This window comes from Schistocerca serialis, chromosome 2 (assembly GCF_023864345.2).
Source record: "Schistocerca serialis cubense isolate TAMUIC-IGC-003099 chromosome 2, iqSchSeri2.2, whole genome shotgun sequence".
In the NCBI taxonomy this organism is placed as follows: Eukaryota; Metazoa; Arthropoda; class Insecta; order Orthoptera; family Acrididae; genus Schistocerca; species Schistocerca serialis.
In genome coordinates, this window is record NC_064639.1 from 1,101,195,492 (window position 1) to 1,101,219,432 (window position 23,941).

Below are 23,941 nucleotides of genomic sequence, written 5' to 3' on the forward strand. Positions count from 1 at the left end.
CATCAAAACTGACCAAGATGTCGTTGGGTGTAAGTTTCAGTTTCTTCAGCTTCACAATGAAATGTCCTCAGTCCTTAATGTATGTGTCGGTCTTCCCCAAGTGTGGCTGGAGCAGAGAGGCCAAGTGTTTTGCCAGTTTATACGTTGGTGAGCCAGGAGCGCTAACGATCCGTCTCAGTGGAACGTTGTTCTTATGGATCCATACAGCCGAGGTGGTACGGCTTCTGTGTTGCGCAGGTTTCTCTGTATGTCCGCCGGCAAAGAAGACGCCTTGATTAATCGATTCGTATTCCGTGTGATACGCTGCGTCGGATCTGCGCTTAATTTTCGGTACGTCTTCGGATCTAATAGGCCTCGGATCTTTTGCTCATAATCTTCGGTCTTCATTACGACGGTCGCATTCCCCTTATCGGCAGGCAGTACCAATATACTCTTGTCGGCGTTGAGATTCTTAATGGCTTGTACCTCTTCTTTCTTCAGGTTGCAAGCTGGTGGTTTTGCTCGGCGCAGTATCCTGACTGTTTCCGTGCGTATTTCCTCTGCCCTTTCATAAGGAAGGGTCCGAATGGCTGCTTCGGTGTTGGCAATGATATCCTCCATAGGTATAGTTCTCGGGGTGATAGCGAAATTCCCTCCTTTTTGAAGAACAGACACTTGGGTCAATTGTCGTTCAGTGAGGTTGACCACTGTGTGTGACATGTCGGGAATCGCCTTGTCGGTCTGCTTTCGGCATCTTTCAAACTTTTTCTTCTGTCGCTCGGTGCAGCGCTCGAGTTCGTTCTGCATGCTCCTGTGAGTGATGCTGTCGATCTTGTCCCAGTCGTCTCGATGCATTCTGCTACTTAGTTGATAGAAAATGTCCAGAAGCTCCTGATCCGTTCTTGCCAAGTCTCTCCGTGTTGTATGTATTCGCTCACGAAGAAAAGCTCGTTCCATTCTGTCGTAGATACGATGTGCTTTGGCGGTGGTGAATAGGTGCTTACATCTCAAGAACTTCGGTGTAGTCTGCGCCCGCTAGCTCGGCTCCAGTTCACCACCGGCAATGGAGGGTGAAGCTTTGACAATGCCAGCCACTCGTGGTGGCGAAACGTCAGAAAATTATTAGATGAACGTCGGCAGAAGAACCAGAGACAGAAGCCAATAGGCAGTTTGTCAACAAGTGGCCACGAAAGCCTTAACAATTTTGTATTACGCCTCTACGGGGAGGAGATTTGCAGACTGTACCGACGCCTTGACCAACGACGGAAGAAGAAAGCGCGACTGATGTCCTCTCTCGCCTTTCTGTCACGGTGCCGAGATGAATGTGCTACACCATAACAGTATATTTTCATAAACACTAATTCTGTCCAGATGCATGAACGCATATATCTACAAACAATGGTTATAAACTCATGAAATCAAGTACATGAAAAGTACGTCAGGTGATGGATTGTAGTGTTGTAGGCTTTTCCTCACTTGACTTCTGAGACACCCTGCATGACTGTCTTCACGGAGGATCCCGTGTTCTTTTACAATAGCGTGTGTTATGCGACAGCGGCAGGAAAGCAATTGATCCGACGTTTGTCGAAGATGTGGCCATAGCAGTGTAGGAGGGGTTACGCGGTGATGCGCAAAGATGCAGTGTAAGGAAATTGCCCGAACGTTGGACATGCCTGTCAGCACGGTCCATAAAATGCCACCAAACATCCAGCATTGTCATCCATACCAAATTACCTACATTCTCGAGGCTTCCTTCTGACATGCAAAAAGGCAAACGTTCGCTGCCGAATTGCTTGCTCGTATGGAAGTGAACAGTGAATCGCTATGGAACATTATGTGGACAGATGAAGCCCATTTCCGTCCGCACGGACATGTCAGTACGCAGAAATGCAGAATATGGGCGACGGGAAATTGGCACGCATCTCAACCAGTACCACTTCATTCTGCGAAGGTGAGTGTGTGGTGCGACTTGACGGCATTGTTTATCGGCACGCTCTGAATATCATCACATTCCTTACAATCTTTTCACATTTTAAAACTTGATGGTAGTGGAATTAACATAAATGGAAATGAAAAATTGGTTTTAAACAATTGTTTCAGTAAAAGGTAAAATCGAATCTGCTGAATCTACAGATATTCTAAAGCGACAATTATGAGGCTTTGCATTTAAGGGAAGAAATTGCCTAGTGGTTTTTACACACAGAACACCCACACTTGCAACACTTATCAGCGAATCTTCTATCAACAGATCTTTCTCAAAATGGACACAGTCCTCGTTTTTTCGTCTGTGGTGTTGGTAAAAATACTGGGGAACCAATTTTTGTTTTGTTTCCTGCTAATCTGTTGGTTTCCTATTTCTATGAGGAATGCCTGCTTCATTTAGTGAGATGAAGTCATATTATAAACGCATTTAGTCCACTCTTATCATTTACGTTATAAAATAATATCATTCGCCAACTTCTGCAGGTTTTCTTTGTAGTGTACTTTCTGACCAGCTTGTCCAGTATCTACTCTTGCCTTCCTTTTATTATAATACAGAGTATTTAGTGACTTGGATTGTTGATGAGCGGGCCTCGGTGACCGAGCGGCTCTAGGCGCTTCAGTCCGGAACCGCGCGACTGCTACGGTCGCAGGTTCGAATCCTGCCTCGGGCATGGGTGTGTGTGATGTTTTTAGGTTAGTTTGGTTCAAGTAGTTCTACGTTTTAAGGGACTGATGACCTCAGATGCTCAGAACCATTCTTCATGATCTTTCACTTCCTTCCTTGAATCCGTTGTACTGAACGAAGCTACAACTTTGCCTCTTTTTGGAGATTACGAAACAGTTGTTATATGCTCTTGGAACCCAAAGCTGGGTGACTCTTTTACGCGACCTCTGGTCTGAGTGAAACCTTCTGTAGCTCTCATTTATTTCTTCTAATTGTTTCTAAAAGTGTGAGATCAATTTTCAAAAGTGCTCACGCCACAATAAGGCTTGTGAAAAAAGTGTCAGGTATTACATTTCTGCAACTGTTTTCTAAGCCTTTCACAATATTTAAAGTGAGTCTCTTGCCTTGGCCAACTTCACGCGATTCGTTTTACTGTCGACCAGTGTAGATCTGTAGACCGAGAACGTAAAATGTTGCACTGCTACAGACAGCTCATAACTTCAGCCCATATTTTCCTGATTTTGAAGGAATGTACTGACGAAAAGGAGATCTACCATGAAATGTTACAAATTATTCATCAGTTGCTACGTTTCTGTGAGGAATATAAGTCTCTTAAATGTCTTTATCCGCATTTCAAATATTTCTCAGATGGAGGGCAGCTTGTCAGTAGCACGATTTCGTCGTCTCACATGCATTCGTCAAATTGGAGGTATCTTGAAATTTAGATAAAACTATTTGTAACAATTGCTTCTCTAAAATGGGTCTACTATCCTCTTTATTCCACATATGTGTAAATGCTTCATTATTGGCCTCGTAAGCAACAGCTACGATCAGACACTGATAAAGCATTTTAGCGGCATCTATTGGTGTCCATATGCTACAGTAAATAAGACTTCTCTCTTTGGTAGTCCACTTTCGCAATTCAACAAGTATGTTGTTTCTAAGAAACAAAAACCTCCACATTTTTTACCGCGAATTTTGTGTGGCGTGGCTTTTCTCGGATTACGTTACACCTTTTCTCTCTTCCACAAATTCATCCCTAATCGTGTGTTTGTGCCACACTTCTTGTTTGTTTCTTGACTTAGACCAAAGAGATAAAAAGTATATATCGTGCCACTAGATGCTCCCACATGTATCTAGTAATTTAAAATACAGTAAGTATTTACCTACAAAAGTCAAGAAGTGCATGTCTGTTCCTTTATAGGCTGATCGTTTGCATTGCCCAAATATTCTTTCGAACTTCCTTCTGATTCTGGAATATTCTCTTCTAAGACTATTTCGACATCACTGTATGAGAGATCAGAATCAGTATCACTAACACTATTTGATTCTCCAGAGAGAGAATTATCTTGCAGTATTATTTCGAGCACTTATGTTGCGGAAATGTGATGATCCTTTTGTTCAGCTAAATGCGACAGACGCAGGACTAATCTCCACTATCATGTAACTAACAACTGATGGCACATGAAGTACAGTCAACAATCGCAATTTGCAACAATATTTCTAAGAGTGTAATAAAACAAATACAGTAATAATTACAGATGTAAAAGAACAACAATATATCATACAATCCGAAGAGAGAAGTGGGGTTGAATATGATCCCAGCAGTTTCCAATGGTTCTGGCATGGTTTTCTTCAAAACTAAATATTTTCTGCAAAACTAAATACTCTCAAAAAGGTTTTTAATTCAATAAGAAACTATTATTCAATTCAGGAAATTTTGGTTTTACATAATTTTGAGGAATTTTGCACAAGGTTTATTTTAGAAAGAAAATCCTCTCTGGAGACACCGCAGACTCACGGTATTAGGAGGGTTAAATTCTTCCACACGTTCACCGTACCCTCCCACAATTACTTGCCGGTAAATAATTCGCAGTTTCATGTAGCAGTACAGAATGGTCTCGCCTGGGCTATATGGTACATCTAAGAATCAATTTTTTCTCTTCATTGCTTCAAGGAACCTTACAGGGCTCTACTAAATCCTGGAACATTATCATTTCATGTTTTATCCATTCCTGCATCTCTCGCAATCAATAATTCATGAGGAAAGTGTATCTAAATTGTCTGTTTGAGGTACAAGTGACAGCACTCCTTCGTCTTTTCCGCTGTTACCCCTTCGATGTGTGCTCAGACGAATTCTAGTTAATGTTCTAGAGTCCATGTTGGCAATGATAGATTACACCGAACAATCTATGTTATGAGGTGAAGTGTATTTTCAGTATCATTAAAATTCTCAAACATTCAAACTGAAATAAAATCCAGATGAACTGACCGCAGTTTCCGATTGTTTTCTTATATGTTATCAGGACTCACCATGAAAATTCCCTTTATTGCTATGTTCAGTACTATATTCGTTTCCACCGTGGGAATTACACGTGCCCAGTTGTTCACAATACGTTTGTCATTCGACTTTGCTTCCCAGCCTAACGCTAGCAATATTTTCTTTTGATGTCTGTTGTAATTCCTATCTGACTCCTAAATCCTTATCTGCTGCTGTTCACTGACCCTTTATGTTTATTATGAAATGCAAGAAAAGAGTGTACTTCCTGGGTTTCTGCCATAGATTGTGGGTTGGTACCATCTGAGCGCACACCTGCTTTACTTATTTCTTCTTCTTTTATTTCAGTTTTTAATCTGTAATTTTTTGTGGCATGTTTTAAGTTTTTGACTTTTTGTTCTTCATTCTTCCCAACTGGCTCCTGCGTCTTGTCAATACATTTCTCGACCTTTTCCTACTGCTCGGTAAGCTCTGTTTGATCCTGGTGCAAACCTGAAAGTTGTTCCTGCCCCTGTTGAATGTTTTCAACCCTATGGGCTAATTTTTGCTTCTCATTAGAAGACTCCTTCAATATTTTTCTTGTTTTATCAGTTGTTCTTCCACCATTTTCCTTGTGTGTATGTCACCGCTATGCCTAATATAATTCAAGCCTTTTCAGCTTCGACTTTTAGTTCCTTCCTTACTTCATCTGTCCATTTGTTTAGCTTTTCTGCCCTCTTCTGTGTTTCGGCATCCGTTTTCTTCAAAAATACTAAAATTTCAAAATTTTGCATACAATATCAGTCCATCTAGTTGACAAATATTCATGTGAATCCGATAGCTTATTTCTTCAAATGGGAATGTTTAGCCTATCGCTAACCTCTACATCATAATTTGTAATTGTTACAATGGCTTCGACATGTTGTGAAGCAAACACATCTTATTCCTCATTATTATCAAGACTCGCTTCCTTTAGTTTAACTCATCATCTACTTGTATGCTGTCGGTCCAATAACTTTATTAAGGCTAAGTTCGGAATTGAATGTTAAGTGACAAAGACCACTTGCCAACACAACGGTCAACAAAGTAAAAATATCATCACCACTAAAATCTCACATAACAAATCACGCAAAAAATTCCATCTACATAAAGCGTAACCTTTCCAAATTTTCAATTCTGATATCATGGCGCTGATAACCACTCAGATGTGGGACAGAACCAATGAAAACACTGCAAGAGAGCTGAAAATATATACGTTACTAACTAGCGCTAGAAATAGTTCTATAGGCTACTGCGCTTCTAAATGTTCACAGCAATTGAATCTTTAAAATAAAAAGGAGGTTAAATTTCTGACCATGTCCTACAATTTTCAATTGTATTTCGATTCTGGAAGGGTCCACCAGTGTACACAAAACTGTTTGTGTGAGTGAATATAACTAGAGCAGAACTGATGGCGATACAGGCACATCCTTTCATTTCAAAGCTCGAATAAATGTTTGCAACAGAGTAGTTAACACTATGAAAGAGTGTGGACCTAGAAGTGAAACTTACGGTGCGGAATTTGAGTTTTATCATTGAAAAATATCAAATGTGGTAAGGAAAGTAATAGCTACCTGAACCAAAGGCATGATTTCCGTAAACTCTTTAGTTTAGTACAAAAAGCATTAGGAGGGAAAAGTATCTTAATAAATCATGGAATCACGAAAATTGCAAGCCCAGAATATCAACTACAAGAATCAGAAAAGTGAACTGTTGGATGGCGATGTGCCTCAGTGGGGATCAGTATTATTCGTTAGTATTCATGAATCTGCTGTAGTTTTGCCTCGAAAATAGCAAGGTGTGCTAATGTCGAAATATCGACGGTTGTCGAAAACGTCACCCAGGCGCATTCCCGTACGTTATTTGAATATCTTGTGTTTAACTCAGTGAAATTTATGTCGACCTACATGCCTACACGTCAAATAAAAATTTTTGTGTGTCGGCACTACGGGAAAACCGGAAAAGAAGCGAATTGGAGTGACTGAGATGTCGTGTTACGGAAGTATGTCAAAAATTTGGTGAATTGATAAGACAGGAAAGCAGATCGTTTGCGCAGAATCAGCAAGGCAACGAATATATAGAAAACAATGAAAAGACAAAGAATGGTAGGAGCATAGTTACATCAGGGTATAACCTTCCTGGTACTAGAGGGAGTTACAAAGGATAACAGCCGTATGAGAAGACAGAGATTAGACTACATCCAACAAATAACTGAGGACGTGGGAAGCAAGTGCTGCTTTGAAATGAAGCATTTGGCACAGGAGAGGAATTCGTTTCTCACCACATCAAAAGGGCTGATAGTCCAAGAAAAAGAAAAAGAACGCCCTCATTCCAAGTAATTTCGATAGAAATTACACGAGCGGTGTACGGAACGCGTAATTAATTAAGCAATCGATAAACATCTCGGACACAGTATTATTTCGGCTGCTAAACTACAGCTCTCTTTGCCAATAGAAGAAAATTGTCAACAGCGATGCATGAATCCGACTTACTGCAAGGGCCAGTGAAATGAAAACGAAACAGCTGGAAAAAAGTAAGTAAACTGTTTACTAAATCAAATGTAACCGCCATATCTGGTAATACCTTTATTCCACTATGAGACAAGCCGGTCAGTGCCCTCATGGAAAAATTTTTGCGGTTGCCTACGGAAACAGACTTGGACCTGCTCTTCTGAAAGTATTCTATGGCCAAGAACGTGTTTCTTCAAATCTCCAAAAATACCGTAGTCGCATGGGAAGAGATCGGACTGTATGGAGGACACACAAGAGCTTCCAATCGACACGTCTGTAGCTTAGTCGAACCAATATGATAACAAAGTGCCCTCCCATATGTTGTCAAGGTTGTTTCGATTATGCTGCAGAGGTTTATCTGGGAAGCCCATACAAATATTCCGTGCATTCCCGATCTCCCCCCATGCAATTTAGATATTTTTGGACTCGAAGAAAGGCGTTCGTGGCCGTCGGTTTACTTCGAAGAGTCGCACGCCGAGTACAATCGTGGTTCAAAAAATGGTTCAAATGGCTCTGAGCACTATGGACTTAACTTCTGAGGTCATCAGTCCCTTAGAACTTAGAATTACTTAAACCTAATTAACCTAAGGACATCAAACACATCCATACCCGAGGCAGGATTCGAACCTGCGACGTAGCGGTCGCGCGGTGCCGTACTGTAGCGCCTAGATCCGCTCGGCCACCGCGGCCGGCAGTACAATCATGTTTCGGTAGGCAACCGCAAACATTTTTGATGAAGGCACTGACAGTCTGGTCTCACAGTGGGGCAAATGCATTAACGGTTACGTTCGTTACATTTGCAATCATAAACAGTGTACCGGGTGATCAAAAAGTCAGTATAAATTTGAAAAACTGAATAAATCACGGAATAATGTAGATAGAGAGGTACAAATTGACACACATGCTTGGAATGACATGGGGTCTTATTAGAACAAAAAAAAAAATACAAAAGTTCAAAAAATCTCCGATAGATGGCGCTTCATCTGATCAGAATATCAATAATTGGCATAACAAAGTAAGACAAAGCAAAGATGATGTTCTTTACAGGAAATACTCAATGTGTCCACCATCATTCCTCAACAATAGCTGTAGTCGAGGAATAATGTTGTGAACAGCACCGTAAAGCATGTCCGGAGTTATGGTGAGTTACTGGCGTCGGATGTTGTCTTTCAGCATCCCTAGAGATGTCGGTCGATCACGATACACTTGCGACTTCAGGTAACCCCAAAGACAATAATCGCACGGACTGAGGTCTGGGGACCTGGGAGGTCAAGCATGACGAAAGTGGCGGCTGAGCACACGGTCATCACCAAACGACGCGCGCAAGAGATCTTTCACGCGTCTATCAGTACTATCTACATTATTCCGTGGTTTATTAAGTTTTCAAATTTATACTGACTTTTTGATCACCCGGTAGTTATTTTACCCCATGTGTCCAATTTTCATTTGTTTACCCTATATTAAGAAATTGTCTTGGAGCTGAGGAATTTCTCAAGGAGCCTTAATGCCAGTAATACCGTGCGAAGAAATAATTCTAAAATATTTCAAATGTATATGTTCTTTCGCAGAACATCAGAAAGTACTTCGTATTCAAAATGTAGATTCTTATTTCAAAATTATGTTTCCGATGGAACATGTCGATGTGTGCAGTTATTTCTTGAAAATGAAATGAGTGGCACCCGTTTTTTAAACTTCCTGATAACTTCACGTCAGTCAGCGGATCCTGTTCCAGCTCACAGACGTGACGTCTGTGAGCTGTCCGAAGAGATAGCGGCTGACAGAAGCCTATCGGCCGCATGGATCCCTCAGATGATGCAGCACAGATACAACACCGTCCAGGAGATAAAAGGATCCGAAGCGCATCACCAGTCGGACACAGAGTATTCTCTCGATATGGAGTTTCACAGTTGCTGTGACAGATGACAAAGCTTATTTTCCTCTTCTCAGACACTTCGTAGCTCTTTACTTCGTAGGTATGAAACAGCTACTTCATAGCATCATAGCTACTTCATAGCGTCATAGCATTCCGTGAAACACTATTTGTTCTGTTACTTTAAATTTTTCTTTCCTTTTGCAATAGGACCATAGTGAAATATCAACTGGTCAACTTTTTCAATTCATAAATGATGAGACTGGTAACCGTTATCTGCTTGGGATTAAGTCATGACATGTGGAGAAAACTTTCAGTCGTCAAGTATCTTTAGTAGGCTTTATTAAAACTCATTTTGAAGAAAGGAAAACACTACACTGTTGGCTGCTTGTGACTTTCGCAAGGCATTAATGGGTATATAAAACAAAGAGTAGAAAAAAAATTGAAAAATGAAACTCATTTTAACCGCAGCTGTTTTTGTTTTAACCTTAATATCTACCAGTTTCAGTTCAGTCGTGGACCATCTCCACTCGATATCACACTGCACACACTCTACACTATACTGCACACACACACACACACACACACACACACACACACACACACACACACACATGCTGTCAGCTGACGTAGGACATTTTCAATGGTTCTGCCATTTAACTGAATTCTTCACGTGGTATGTATGTCCCGCATGAAGAAGCTGACCAGCACCTCATCAAAATGAATGAGATTTAGAGATTAAGTAAATGGAAGGAGGGTAGAGTTACCTACTTTACTTTGTTCTGCTTTACGGCAGGTCTTGTCATAGGGGAGGCCTCGTCAGAAAGGTCCACCGCATGAGGGCCTCGGGAAGTGACACCGGTGGTGGGTTCCCGTTACCTTCAACTGATAATGATGAAATTATAATGAGGGCAACACAACACCCAGTCTATGAGCGGAGAAAATCTCCGACCCAGCCAGGGATCGAACCCACGTTCCTTGACGTGACATTCCGCCTCGCTGATCACTCAGCATTCGGGGCGGACAGGGTAGAGTTTTCCATCACCCAACTTGGGATAGTATTTTACTGTAAGTTAATTAAACTATTACAATTTGCAGTAGAAAAACATTTCATTATTAAATAATGTTAATTTTTACCATTCCCTGTTTTGTGTTATATAAATAATCGTTGACTTTGTCATATGAATACTTATAGAGCTTAAACTTAGTTGTTTTAAATACTTGGTGTCCCCTCCGAATTCGGAAATTCAGAACGTCTCACTCTTATGCGGTGGACCTGGTTCGATTCCCGGTTTCGCCAGGGATTCTTGCTTGGTGGAAGGACTGGAACGAGATGCCTTCAACAACTTGAAGCAAACTGAATAGCTACTTGAACCATAAATTGCGGCTTCAAAGTCTGGAAAGTCGATAACGCCCAGGAGAGCGGCGTGTTGACCCCATGGCCCTAGATGTCGCACCCGAATGATGCCACATGGCCACACGGCGACCGCCCCACATCACGTTGTGTTCATGACCTGATCGCGGACTTTAGTTTCAATTGCCCCTTCTATTGTACTGGGTAATTTGTAGTTCAATTTTACCCCCATGAAGAAAATGTTGTTTTTTTTGCATTTTATGTGCTTACTAGCAGTAAATTAAGGTTTAATTCGGCCACGAACATGCATGCCACTTGAGCCGTGGTGGATCATTTCACCATTGATAACTTTAGCTGGTGTCTCACCAGGGGCCGTGGATTACTTCCTTGTGCGGTTGTGGCTGCCTCGCTTCGTCTTCCAAGCAGCCGTTGTTTCGCACAGTGTGGAGTACTTCGCAGCAGCAGTGCCTGGAGCAACGGACACGTGGTGCGGATCGGCACGACGTCTTTTCCCGGTCGCGGTTCACTCGTCTTAACTGGGCAGAGGGAAAACGTCCGTTTATGATGTGCAGGTCCGTGCACCGATTTCCCGTTCAGCAAGCTGTTTGAACAGATGTTCTTCTTTATGTTCATTGAGTCGTCAAGCACGCCTCGTTACGTGGCTTGGTGATTTTAGCAGTAGTGTATTGCCCTAATTGCTCTGTGTGATTTTCAATTAACTTGTCTTAATCTGCTTCTCAGCGTTCTCTTTCAAAAGATTTTCCGTGGCTAATTTTGTCACGGTTATGTAACGTGCCCAGTTGTCATGCAAAGCAACGTCAGGGGCCTACGCCTTATCTACACTACTGGCCATTAAATTTGCTACGCCACGAAGATGACGTGCTATAGACGCGAAATTTAACCGACAGGAAGAAGATGCTGTAATACGCAAATGATTACCTTTTCAGAACATCCACACAAGATTGGCGCCGGTGGCAACACCTACAACGTGCTGACATGAGTAAAGTTTTCAACCGATTTCTGATACACAGACAGCAGTTGACCGGCGCTGCCTGGTGAAACGTTGTTGTGATGCCTCGTGTAAGGAGGAGAAATGCGTACCATCACGTTTCCGACTTTGATAAAGGTCGGATTGTAGCCTATCGCGATTGCGGTTTATCGTATCGCGACATTGCTGCTCGCTTTGATCGAGATCCAATGACTGTTAGCAGAATATTGAATCGGTGGGATCAGGAGGGTAATGCGGAACGCCGTGCTGGATCCCAACGGCCTCGTAACACTAGCAGTAGCATCTTATCCGCATGGCTGTAACGGATCGTGCAACCACGTCTCGATCCTTGAGTCACAAATGGGGACGTTTGCAAGACAACAACAATCTGCGCGAACAGTTCGACGACGTTTGCAGCAGCATGGACTATCAGCTCGGACACCATAGACGCGGTTACCCTTGACGCTGCATCACAGAGAGGAGCGCCTGCGATGGTGTACTCAACGACGCACCTGATTGCACGAATGGCAAAACCTCATTTTTTCGGATGAATCCACGTTCTGTTTACAGCATCATAATGTTCGCATCAGTGTTTGGCGACATCGCGGTGAACGCACATTGGAAGCGTGTATTCGTCATCGCCATAGTGGCGTATCGCCCGGCGTGATGGTATCGGGTGCCATTGGTTACACGTCTGGTCACCTCTTGTTCGCATTGACGGCACTTTGAACAGTGGACGTTAAATTTCAGATGTGTTACGACCCGTTGCTCTACCCTTCATTCGATCCCTGCGAAACCCTACATTTCAGCGGGATAATGGACGACCGCATGTTGCTGGTCCTGTACGGGCCTTTCTGGATACAGAAAATGTTCGACTGCTGCCCTGGCCAGCACATTCTCTAGATCTCTCACCAACTGAAAACGTCTGGTCAATGATGGCTGAGCAACTGGCTCGTCACAATACGCCAGTCACTACTGTTGACGAACTGTGGTATCGTGTTTTAAGCTGCATGGGCAGCTGTACCTGTACACGCCATCCAAGCCCTGTTTGACTCAATACCCAGGTGTATCAAGGCCGTTATTACGGCCAGAGGTGGTTGTTCTGGGTACTGATTTCTCAGGATCTATGCACCCAATTTGCGTGAAAATGTAATCACATGTCAGTCCTAGTATAATATATCTGTCCAACGAATACCCCTTTATCATCTGCATTTCTTCTTGGTGTAGCAATTTTAATGGCCAGTTGTGTAGTTATGGACCACCTGCAGCGTAAATCTGAGGAAGCTCGAATGTGATCGAAACTAGTCACTTCGTACAGAAAGGTACAACAGAGACAGAAAAATAAACGATAGAAAACTTATTTGAATGTCAACAGTTGCTGATTTCTCTCGCGATCAACATGTCAGCTGTAGTGTTTCTGAAATATTGGAAATTAACAGCGTAGTCGGACGCCCTGTGTGGAGAACACGTGAAACTTGTAGAAAAAGAAGACCTTTCCCATAAGGTTTACCTCAAGTGAATTGGTCAGAATGTTAGTTAATGTGACTGAATTTGTAGTGAATTCATTCGATGAGCCAACAAATATGTTAGGCCTTTTTTATGCTCCTTATCATCAGCATTTTTGTGAGTCCGGTGGACGAAACATGTAACCAGCCTTCAAACTACTGAAAACGGCCATTAGTATAATAACGAAAAATGGTTACTGAGGTCTCTGCTAAGGTCTGTTTAACACATGGGGATAGTAGCCGCTTGATTTGACCTCCTCTGTTAATCTGTTACCCGAATCGAGAAGTGCATCAACAGCTATCAAAAGCGGTGAAATCGTGAATTACCCTTTAACTACCATCATTTATCCTAGACAACAATATACACATTAACAAAAGTCCTCTTTGAAAAAAAAGCTGAGAAAATTGATATTGATTTGAAACTACAAACATGAAGGCGTTCAAAATGGCGAATGAGACAGCCGGTGAGTTACAATAATAATAATAATAATAATAATAATAAGGCCAATAACAATATTGTCCTTATTAAAATTTTTAAATTAAACAATTTTAAAGAAAACAGCCAGTAAAAACAGTTCCACAAAACATTAGGCAGTCCCCACAAAAAGGTTTACAGCAAAGATTTACTATAACCTTAGAACAGGGATACACTGAGTACTAAGTTGTAAAGGGAAAACTTCTTGTGCGAAGCCATTTAATCAAAAGTCTCTTGGCCGACAGCAGAATTTCATTTACAGTGGAAATCAGATAACGTAAGATACTCAGCTCTAGCACAGACAGCCAGCACGCGCGACTACAAACAAAGAGCAAACCGCGCTAGGAAGTGCTCGAGAGCCGTGTACACGGCCGCACGTAAGCGGACTGTACTACAAGCAAAGCTATGGTTTAACCATGGTTGCACCTATAGAGATAGATAAATATATTATACTAGAAATGACATGTGATTACTTTTTCACGTAATTTGGGTGCATGTGATTACATTTTCACGCAAATTGGGTGCATAGATCCTGAGAAACCAATACCCAGAACAACCACCTCTGGCCGTAATAACGGCCATGATACGCCTGGGCATCGAGTCAAACAGGGCTTGGATGGCGTGTACAGGTACAGCTGCCCATGCAGCTTTAACACGATTCCACAATTCATCAAGAGTAGTATTGTGACTAGCCAATTACTCGGCCACCATTCACCAGACGTTTTCTATTGGTGAGAGATCTGGAGAATGTGCTGGCCAGGGCAGCAGTCGAACATTTTCTGTATCCAGAAAGGCCCGTACAGGACCCGCTGAAATGTAAGGTTTTGCAGGGATCGAATGAAAGGTAGAGCCAAGGGGCGTAACACATCTGAAATGTAACGTCCACTTTTCAAAGTGTCGTCAGTGCCGTCACTGCGAACAAGAGGTGACCGAGACGTGTAACCAATGGTATCCCATACCATCACGCCGGGTAATACCCCAGTATGGCGATGACAAATACACGCTTCCAATGTGCGTTCACCGCGATGTCGCCAAACACGAATGCGACCATCATGATGCTGTAAACATAACCTGGATTCATCCGAAAATATGACGTTTTGCCATTCGTGCACCCAGGTTCGTCGTTGAGCACACCATCGCAGGCGCTCCTGTCTGTGATGCAGCGTCAAGGGTAACCCCAGCCATGGTCTCCGAGCTTATAGTCCATGCTTTTGCAAACGTCGTCGAACTGTTCGTGCAGATGGTTGTTATCTTGTAAACGTCCCCATGTGTTGACTCAAGGATCGACACGTGCCTGCACGATCCGTTACAGCCATGCGGATAAGATGCCTGTCGTCTCGACTGCTAGTGATACGAGGCCGTTGGGATCCAGCACGGCGTTCCGTATTACCCTCCTGAACCCACCGATTTCGTAGTCTGCTAGCAGTCATTGGATCTCGTCCAACGCGAGCAGCAATGTCGCGATACGATAAACCGCAATCGCGATAGGCTACAATCCGACCTTTATCAAAGTCGGAAACGTGATGGTACGCATTTCTCCTCTTTACACGATGTATCACAACAACGTTTCAGCAGGCAACGCCGGTCTACTGCTGTTTGTGTATGAGAAATCGGCTGGAAACTTTCCTCATGTCAGCACGTTGCAGGTGTCGCCACCGGCGCCAACATTGTGTGAATGCTCTGAAAAGCTAATCATTTGCATATCACAGCATCTTCTTCGTGTCGGTTAAATTTCGCGTCTGTAGCATGTCATCTTCGTGGTGTAGCAATTTTAATGGCCAGTAGTGTAAGTTTGTAGTTTCAGATGGTGTAAAAACCTCTGTCCAGAGAGGCGTCAAATTTGAACAGCATATTGTTGACGCTAGGGGAAACGTCATGAAACGAAATAATAATAGACGAAAATTTAACCAACAGATGGCGTCAGAATATGCACACCAACAGATGTGAGACACACGGCTGGTTACGTCCGAGACGCCCAACATGACTGCCCCTGTGAAGGATCGCGCAATGCTGGCAAAATTCTTTTACTAGAGTGGTGACCTGTAGAAGTAACTGACACTCAAGGGTATGAAAAAAAGCATTGATCCGATGTCTGCCAAGGGTCTGGAGAAAATGATTACGAAATTCTAAAAGACAGGTTCTTTTGAAGTGTACTGTGGCATAGGGAGGACAGCACTTAATCCAACGTCTATCGGAGATGTGGCCACAACATTACAGGAGGGGTTGCGGCGGGCAGGGCTTTTGTTCTCTGTGCAGGCTGCAAAAAAAAATTCACCTACCTCAGAACGGCGTCTGCTTCATATCGCTTCACTTGGCAACGTAGATACTTACAAAATGGATCAAATGGCTCTGAGCACTATGGGACTTAACATCTGTGGTCATCAGTCCCCTAGAACTTAGAACTACTTAAATCTAACTAACGTAAGGACATCACACACATCCATGCCCGAGGCAGGATTCAAACCTGCGACCTTAGCGGTCGCTTGGTTCCAGACTGAAGCGCCTAGAACCACACAGCCATACTTACAAGAGATGTTAAAGCAGCGTTGATAAAAAGCATCATCTAATACCTACAATTACTGAGGCTGCGCAACTCAAGTAATGAAAGAAAGATCTGTAGAGAAACTGTCATTCACTTTTATTGGGCATTAAGAAAATGCATTAGCTTCTGGAAAATAAAGTCTGAAATTTCCAGACAAGAATGTTTATTTTGTCCTTATAGCCAACGAAACAGTACTATTCAGTCCACATTGAAACTATTGGCTATTTTCTTCCACTTCACAATTCATACACACACATTTCAAACACACAGCAGCCAGAAATCTATCCATACCTGCCCCGAATTAAAAAACGTTTTCATAGTCATCAACTTCACCACTAATTTGAGTTATTACATTCGGTCCTAGTTGAGGATTTTTAAAAAAGAAATTGCTCGCCAAAAATGCTCAGTGGTTGAATACTGAAACATGCCATGTGGATACTATGGAGGCCAATATTTCACATGCGAATATCTGTCCAACACATTTATTCAAAATCTCTGAAATATCGCCAAGCAGCCCTCAACAGCAATTGCTATCGACTTAGCTCACCAGTATCTCAAAAAAATGTTCAGATGTGTGTGAAATCTTATGGGACTTAACTGCTAAGGTCATCAGTCCCTAAGCTTACACACTACTTAACCTAAATTATCCTAAGGACAAACACACACACCCATGCTCGAGAGAGGACTCGAACCTCTGCCGGGACCAGCCGCGCAGTCCATGACTGCAGCGCTCAGACCGCTCGGCGAATCCCGCGTGGCTGTATGTCAAACATTAAGAAATTCTTCATCTTACACATTATTTTGACTGGCACTAGTAACACGACCGTCCGCGCTCAAAGCTGGTGAGCGGCCTCCGTCTTGCAGCCTCACTCCCAGTATAACTGTCAGGTAACAAGCGGAAACCGTCTCAATTCTGATTGGCTGATCATGCTACCAATCAGAATGCTCCCTCATGATCATACTTGCACCAAAATTGAACTGCGCCAATCCTTATACACAGACGCATTTGCGTCAATCTGACATGCAAATATTAATAAACGAAAACGAGAAGGCAATAATTCTGAAAATTTAATTTAATAATTTTACTCCAGCTGACAGCTCTGTTACAATAGCAATCACACCTAGACAAACATCATCAGCAAATTGGGTAAATTCCCTAGAATCATTTTCCCACGACAGGCTTCTGTAACTCTTGCAGGTTACTTAAGATGGTATATAATGCAACATTTAAAACTGACGAATGTCCCATGTACACACTCATTTACTCACCTTTATTCCCACATCAATATTAGTCACAAATAATAATTTTGTCTGATTTTTATATTATGAAAACGAAAAATAGTTAGTTTTAATATGAAAATCTCAATTAATTAATTCTGCACAGAGAGTTCTGTTTATGTTTTCCAATTATACGAAAAGATAAACTATTATATTTCCTAACTGAATTTAGTTCCCTAAGTGTTGGTTTTCGACTTTTTTAACGATTTTTTTTAATTTCCAAAACTATGATAGTTACAATGTTGAAACTTTTATACGATCGTCTGCTGAATAACAAAAGGTAGTGTACCGATTTTGAAAATGATTGAATAACATTTAATATCATTTATTTAGGTGATGATTATACACGCCCAGTAAGTGATCTTGAGTAGCTTTCCCATGGCAGGCATGACAGATGCACGTGTATCTTCCAATTAGGTCGGCAAATGTCAGCCCCGAAGTTACATGCGGCAAGCTATCTTAAAACAAACTTTCGCTCGGAACTACTTGTGACGCCACAGGGAGAGGGGTGGTGTGCAAATATGCAGTACACGAGGAATTGTTCTAACGGTGGCCATGTCGGCGAGCATGGAGCAAAAAAGGCTACGAAACACGTTGCATTGCTACCCACAAAAAATCATCAATCCTCGGGATTTTCTTCCTGCTGACCTGGCAGCAAAACAAACGTTCCCTCCGGAATTTCTTGCTGGCAGTGAAGTTGACAATGAATGGTCATGGAAGATTCTGTGGAGAGACGATACCCATTGCCATCTCCAAGGACATGTCGGTGTGAAGAATCGCAGGATACGGGCAACGGAAAATCAGCACACACATCAACCGTTACCATTTCATTCTGCAAAGGTGAGTGTGTGGTGCCGGTTGATGGCATCGCTTATCGTAGGGCCGTATTTTTTCGAGGAGATGAGTCCTGCGGGTCCTGTTACCTGTACCGTCACTGGTCAACGCTGCGGAAGTCTTTTGCACACCAACCTCATTCCAACTCTTGAACAGCGTGAATGTGAAGCCAGTATCATTTTTATGCAAGATGGCGCTCCTCTGCGCATTGCACAAGCACTGAAGTGGCTGCTCCAGAGGCATTTTTGAAATGCTAAAAGTATCAGCTGTCATTTTCCTAGATTAGATTAGATTAGAGTAGATTAGATTAATACTTGTTCCATAGACCATGAATACGACACTTCGTGATGTTGTGGAACGTGTAAGGTTAATAAAAGACGTCTGTACAAGATATTACATTACACAAAATATTGCATGACACTAATGTGTAAGTTTTTTTTGTTTTTTTTTTCTTAATTTATATCTAAAAATTCATCCAATGAGTAGGAGGAGTTGTCATCTAGAAATTCTTTTAATTTATTTTTAAATGATAGTTGGCTATCCGTCAGGCTTTTGATGCTGTTTGGTAGGTGACCAAAGACTTTTGTGGCAACATAATGTACCCCTTTCTGTGGCAAAGTCAAATTTAACCCCGCATAGTGAAGATCATCCATTCTCCTGGTGTTATAGCTATGCACACTGCTATTACTTTTGAACTGGGTTGGATTATTAACAATAAATATCGTAAGTGAATATATATATATATATACTGTGAGGTTACTGTGAGGATCCCAAGATCCTTAAATAGATGTCTGCAGGTTGACCGTGGGTGGGCTCCAGCAATTATTCTGATTACACGTTTTTGGGCAATGAATACTTTTCTACTCAACCATGAATTACGCCAGAATATGACGCCATACGAAAGCAATGAATAAAAGTAGGCATAGTAAGCTAATTTACTGAGATCCTTATCACCAAAATGTGCAATAACCCTAATAGCATACGTAGCTGAACTCAGACGTTTCAGCAGACCATCAATGTGTTGCTTCCAGTTTAACCTCTCATCAATGGACACACCTAAAAATTTTGAAAATTCTACCTTAGCTACAGACTTCTGTTCAAAGAATATATTTATTACTGGAGTTGTGCCATTTACTGTACGGAACTGTATGTACTGTGTTTTATCAAAATTTAAAGAGAGTCCGTTTGCTGAGAACCACTTAATAATTTTGTGAAAAACATCATTTACAATTACATCACTTAATTCTTGGTTTTTGACTGTTATTACTAAACTTGTATCATCAGCAAGAAGAACTAACTTTGCATCTTCATCAATATGGAATGGTAAGTCATTAATGTATATCAAGAACAGTAAAGGACCTAAGACCGAACACTGTGGGACCCCGTACATGATAGCCCCCCCCCCCCCCCCCCGGTTTGAGGAATCAGCTGTTGTTTTAACATTACATGAACCACTTATTTCAACTTTCTGCATTCTTCCAGTTAAGCATGAATTAAACCATTTGCGCACTGTCCCACTCACACCATAATGATTTAGCTTATCTAAAAGAATTCCATGATTTACACAATCAAAGGCCTTTGAGAGATCACAAAAAATACCAATCGGTGATGTCCGGCTATTCAGAGCATTTAATATTTGATCAGTGAAAGCGTATATATCATTTTCTGTTGAGAAGCCTTTCTGAAAACCAGACTGACATTTTGTTAGTACTTTATTTTTACAAATATAGGAGGGTACTCTTGAATAGATTACTTTCTCAAAAATAGAGCTGTCAGAAGAGAGATTGGGCGGTAGTTGTTGACATCCGACGTATCCCCCTTTTTAGGCAATGGTTTTACAATGGCATATTTCCGTCTATCGGGGAAAACACCCTGCTCCAAAGAGCTATTACATACGTGGCTGAGAATCCTACCTATCTTTGGGGAACAAGCTTTAAGTACCTTGCTGGAAATGCCATCAATTCCGTAAGAGCTTTTACTTTTCAGTGAGTTTATTATTTTACTGATTTCAGACGGAGAGGTTGGTGGAATTACAGTTGTTTCAAACTGCACTGGTATGGCCTCTTCTATTAGTAGCCTTGCCTCTTCTAGTGAACACCTAGATCCTATTTTCTCCACGACATTTAAAAAATGATTATTGAAAATATTTTCAATTTCTGATTGTTTGTTACTACACTTCTCATTCAGTTTTATGGCACTAAAGTCTTCCTGTGCTCTTGGTTGCCCTGTTTCCCTTTCAATAATATTCCAAATTGCTTTAATTTTATTATCAGAGTTGCTGATCTCAGACATGATACACATGCTTCTGGACTTCTTAATAACTTTTCTTAGTACCGAACAATAGTTTTTATAATATTGAACAATTTCGTGGTCAGTATTCCCTCTTGCTGTTAGATACAGTTCTCTTTTACGGTTGCAGGATATTCTTATTCCTTTCGTTAGCCAAGGTTTTTTATATGTTTCCTTGGAATTATGTTTAACTATTTTCTTGGGAAAACAATTTTCAAATTCCCTTAAAAATGTATCGTGAAATAATTTCTATTTCAAGTTTGCATCAGGTTCCTTATACACTTCATCCCAATATAGCTGCTGTAGGCTTTCCCTAAAGTTTGCAATATTTATATTGTTAATTGAACGCACTGCTTTGAAAGTCTGATTTGATATACTGCATGGAGCTATGTCATGTACTGTAACTAGCTGTGCACCATGATCTGAAAGACCATTGTCAACAGGATAAGCATTTATGTCATTACACTTATCTTGGTCTATAAAAAAGTTATCTATCAATGTACTGCTGTTTTTTGTTATCCGAATAAGAAAATCAATGACGGAGCTCAAATTGAAAGAACTGAGTGATACTACAAGGTCATTCTTCCTATTACACTCTTTCAGGGAATCAACATTGAAATCCCCACAAATGATAATTTGCTTCCCCCTGTCTGACAGATAGCACAACAAACAACAAAACATCCAATTTTCTAGAAATAGCTGGAAATTCCCTGAGGGCGACCTATACACTGTTTCAATTATGAAGGTGCCATCATTTAGTTTAAGTTCAGTGGCACATGCTTCCATATATTGCTCTACACAAAAATTTTTAGTTTCTAAATTTCCTACACTGTGGAAGCTTTTGACATATATGGCAACTCCTCCTCTCATCATATTATCTCTACTTACATGTGCAGCTAATTTGTAGCCATTGATGCTAACCTTTCGCATATCAGTGACAATGTGATGCTCAGACAGGCATAGTACATCTATTACATTTTCAGTTTCTATATCTTCTAAACAAAGCAGAAGCTCATCAATTTTATTCTTCAATCCCCCAATATTTTGATGAAATATACTTACATTATTTTTCACTTTACTTTTGTGAATATCTTTCTTAACATCTTTAGTACTTGCCTGGCTGAATTTCCCACTGGACACTGATCTTACACTAAAAAAGAGTTTCCACCATGGGATGTAGTTCCTCCCCCCTTTAAATTTCCTGCTATCAGCCCAGCCAGTTTACCCTTCCCTTTCTTGTTGAGGTGTAGGCCATGTCTAGTATAGTCCCACCTACAGAGTGAATCAACAGGAACCACACCAATGTGTGACCCTGCACCAGATCCAAGTAGCCGTTCCAACTCCAAATTAACTCTCCTGACAGAAGAGCTCAAATGAGGTCGGTCGTGGCGCTCCAGAACCGACACAACACAACACTGGTGTGACTCGATGTTGATGCAATCTTTGAAAGGTCACACTATATGCTGTACCCGGGATCTCTGTCAATACTGTTGCCCGGCCCACCCACAATAACCACGGTATCTTCCTTAGTAAAGCCTCTACATAGTGAACCTAAATCCTCTGTAACCTGCCCCAGTCCAGCACTAGGTTTGAAAAAACTTGTGACCTGGTATTCTGTCCCTAATTCATCCTCCAGAAGTTGGTCCACGCCCCTAGCATGCGAACTACCTAGCAACAAGACTTTCTTTCTCTTTGCCGACTTCCCTACGTTCTTATTCAATTTGCTGTTGAAAGCTTGTTGAGACCTGTCTACATCTACTTCTGTGAGAGGCTCATCAGTTTCTGACTGAGGCAACAGGTCAAACCTATTTTGTACATTAATAACAAAGCTGTCAGAAGAAATTCTTGGCCTGTTCCTTATGCCTGTTGCCACTTCCCACCCCCGTTTACCCTTCTCGCCTCTTAACCTGCCCAGTTCTCGCCTAGCCTCAACTAACTCACCCTGAAGGGCAGCAATTTTCCCCTCCTGTTCCACAGTCTTTCTATCTCTACTGCATAGCCTATAGAACCACTGATGAGTCTCGCTCATTTTCCCAATTCCCACGCCACTACAATCGCCCCAATGAAAAAGTTGCTACATCCATCACACCAGACCCCGGAGTTAACGATTCTACGGCACATCAGGCACTTTACATTCATGGTACAAATCGATTTAAGTGACAGAAAGACAATTAAGTTACCGGAAAACAATGAAAATGCGTGTACGCAAAATTAGGCAGACTCGCGACTATGTAAGCAGTGGTTCAGAAGCTTTTTACTGGAAATTACTTAAGAGATAACGATACTCTACAGATATAAAGGGGCAGCAAACGCATTTAGCACACTAAACTATCAGTAAATGCACTTAAAATTGCGGTATAAAGTTTAATCTGAAAGCTCAAAAGTTCGGCCTGGCCGCGATATGTAAACAAAACGAACTTTACGTGATTACTGTGAAAATACGCGAGTAAGACAAAAACCTTTAATGGTACGCTTGATGAGCGATATACTTAACGTAATAAATTAGTTTAAAGTGTTAAAAACAGTTTATACTACTTAAATTACTTATCTTGTACGAGAGCTATGACTCAGACGTCCGTATAGCAGGCGCAGGGCTACCTACACCGTGGCCGTCCAGTTCACCTGACCTTCTGGCTGTGGGGTTATCTGAAAGATGTTGGGTTGAGTGCTCCAGTTACGAAAGTAGCTGAATTGCAGGTACACATTGCCAAACGCGCTCTGAACATGATCCCCGAGACAGTGTGATCTTTTGAAGAACATGCAGTTTGTCGATTTTATATTGCGGCAGAAAACTGTATACAGCATATTGAACATGTCTTACGTTAGTTAGAAACCGATGTCATTTTGTTTTCTATGCTTCTTTTGGCCCCAGGACAATTAAAAACCAATTTCATTTTGCTTTTCATACGGTTTTTGGCCTGAGGGTAGTTAAAAACCAATTTTTCCCATCCAACGTGGTACGACTTCGCCATTGTGGATGGGCTTACCTAACTAACAGCGCCACAACTGTTGATTACAGAACTTGTGCAGTCATGTATACTGAACAATACAGATTTTATGACGTGGAACTCAAACCATAGCCGTCGTATTGCGATTCGTCTGTCATTTGTAGCCGACCACATTTATGTTAAGTCGCTTTCAGCTCCATCTATTGGTAAATATTTCGTTACTTTTTTTGTTCCATGACATTTCCCGCTGTGTCAGTAACATGCTGTTCAAAAATTTAACGTCATTCTGAGCAGTGGATCTCTTTCTCCAGAGTTTTGAAACTGGAACGTGGATTATGGATAACCTACATGTAGTTGCATGAGAATTACGCCGTGTCCACGCAGAAACTACACGTCGGAATATTGTAATGTGTAGTTCCTTCATGG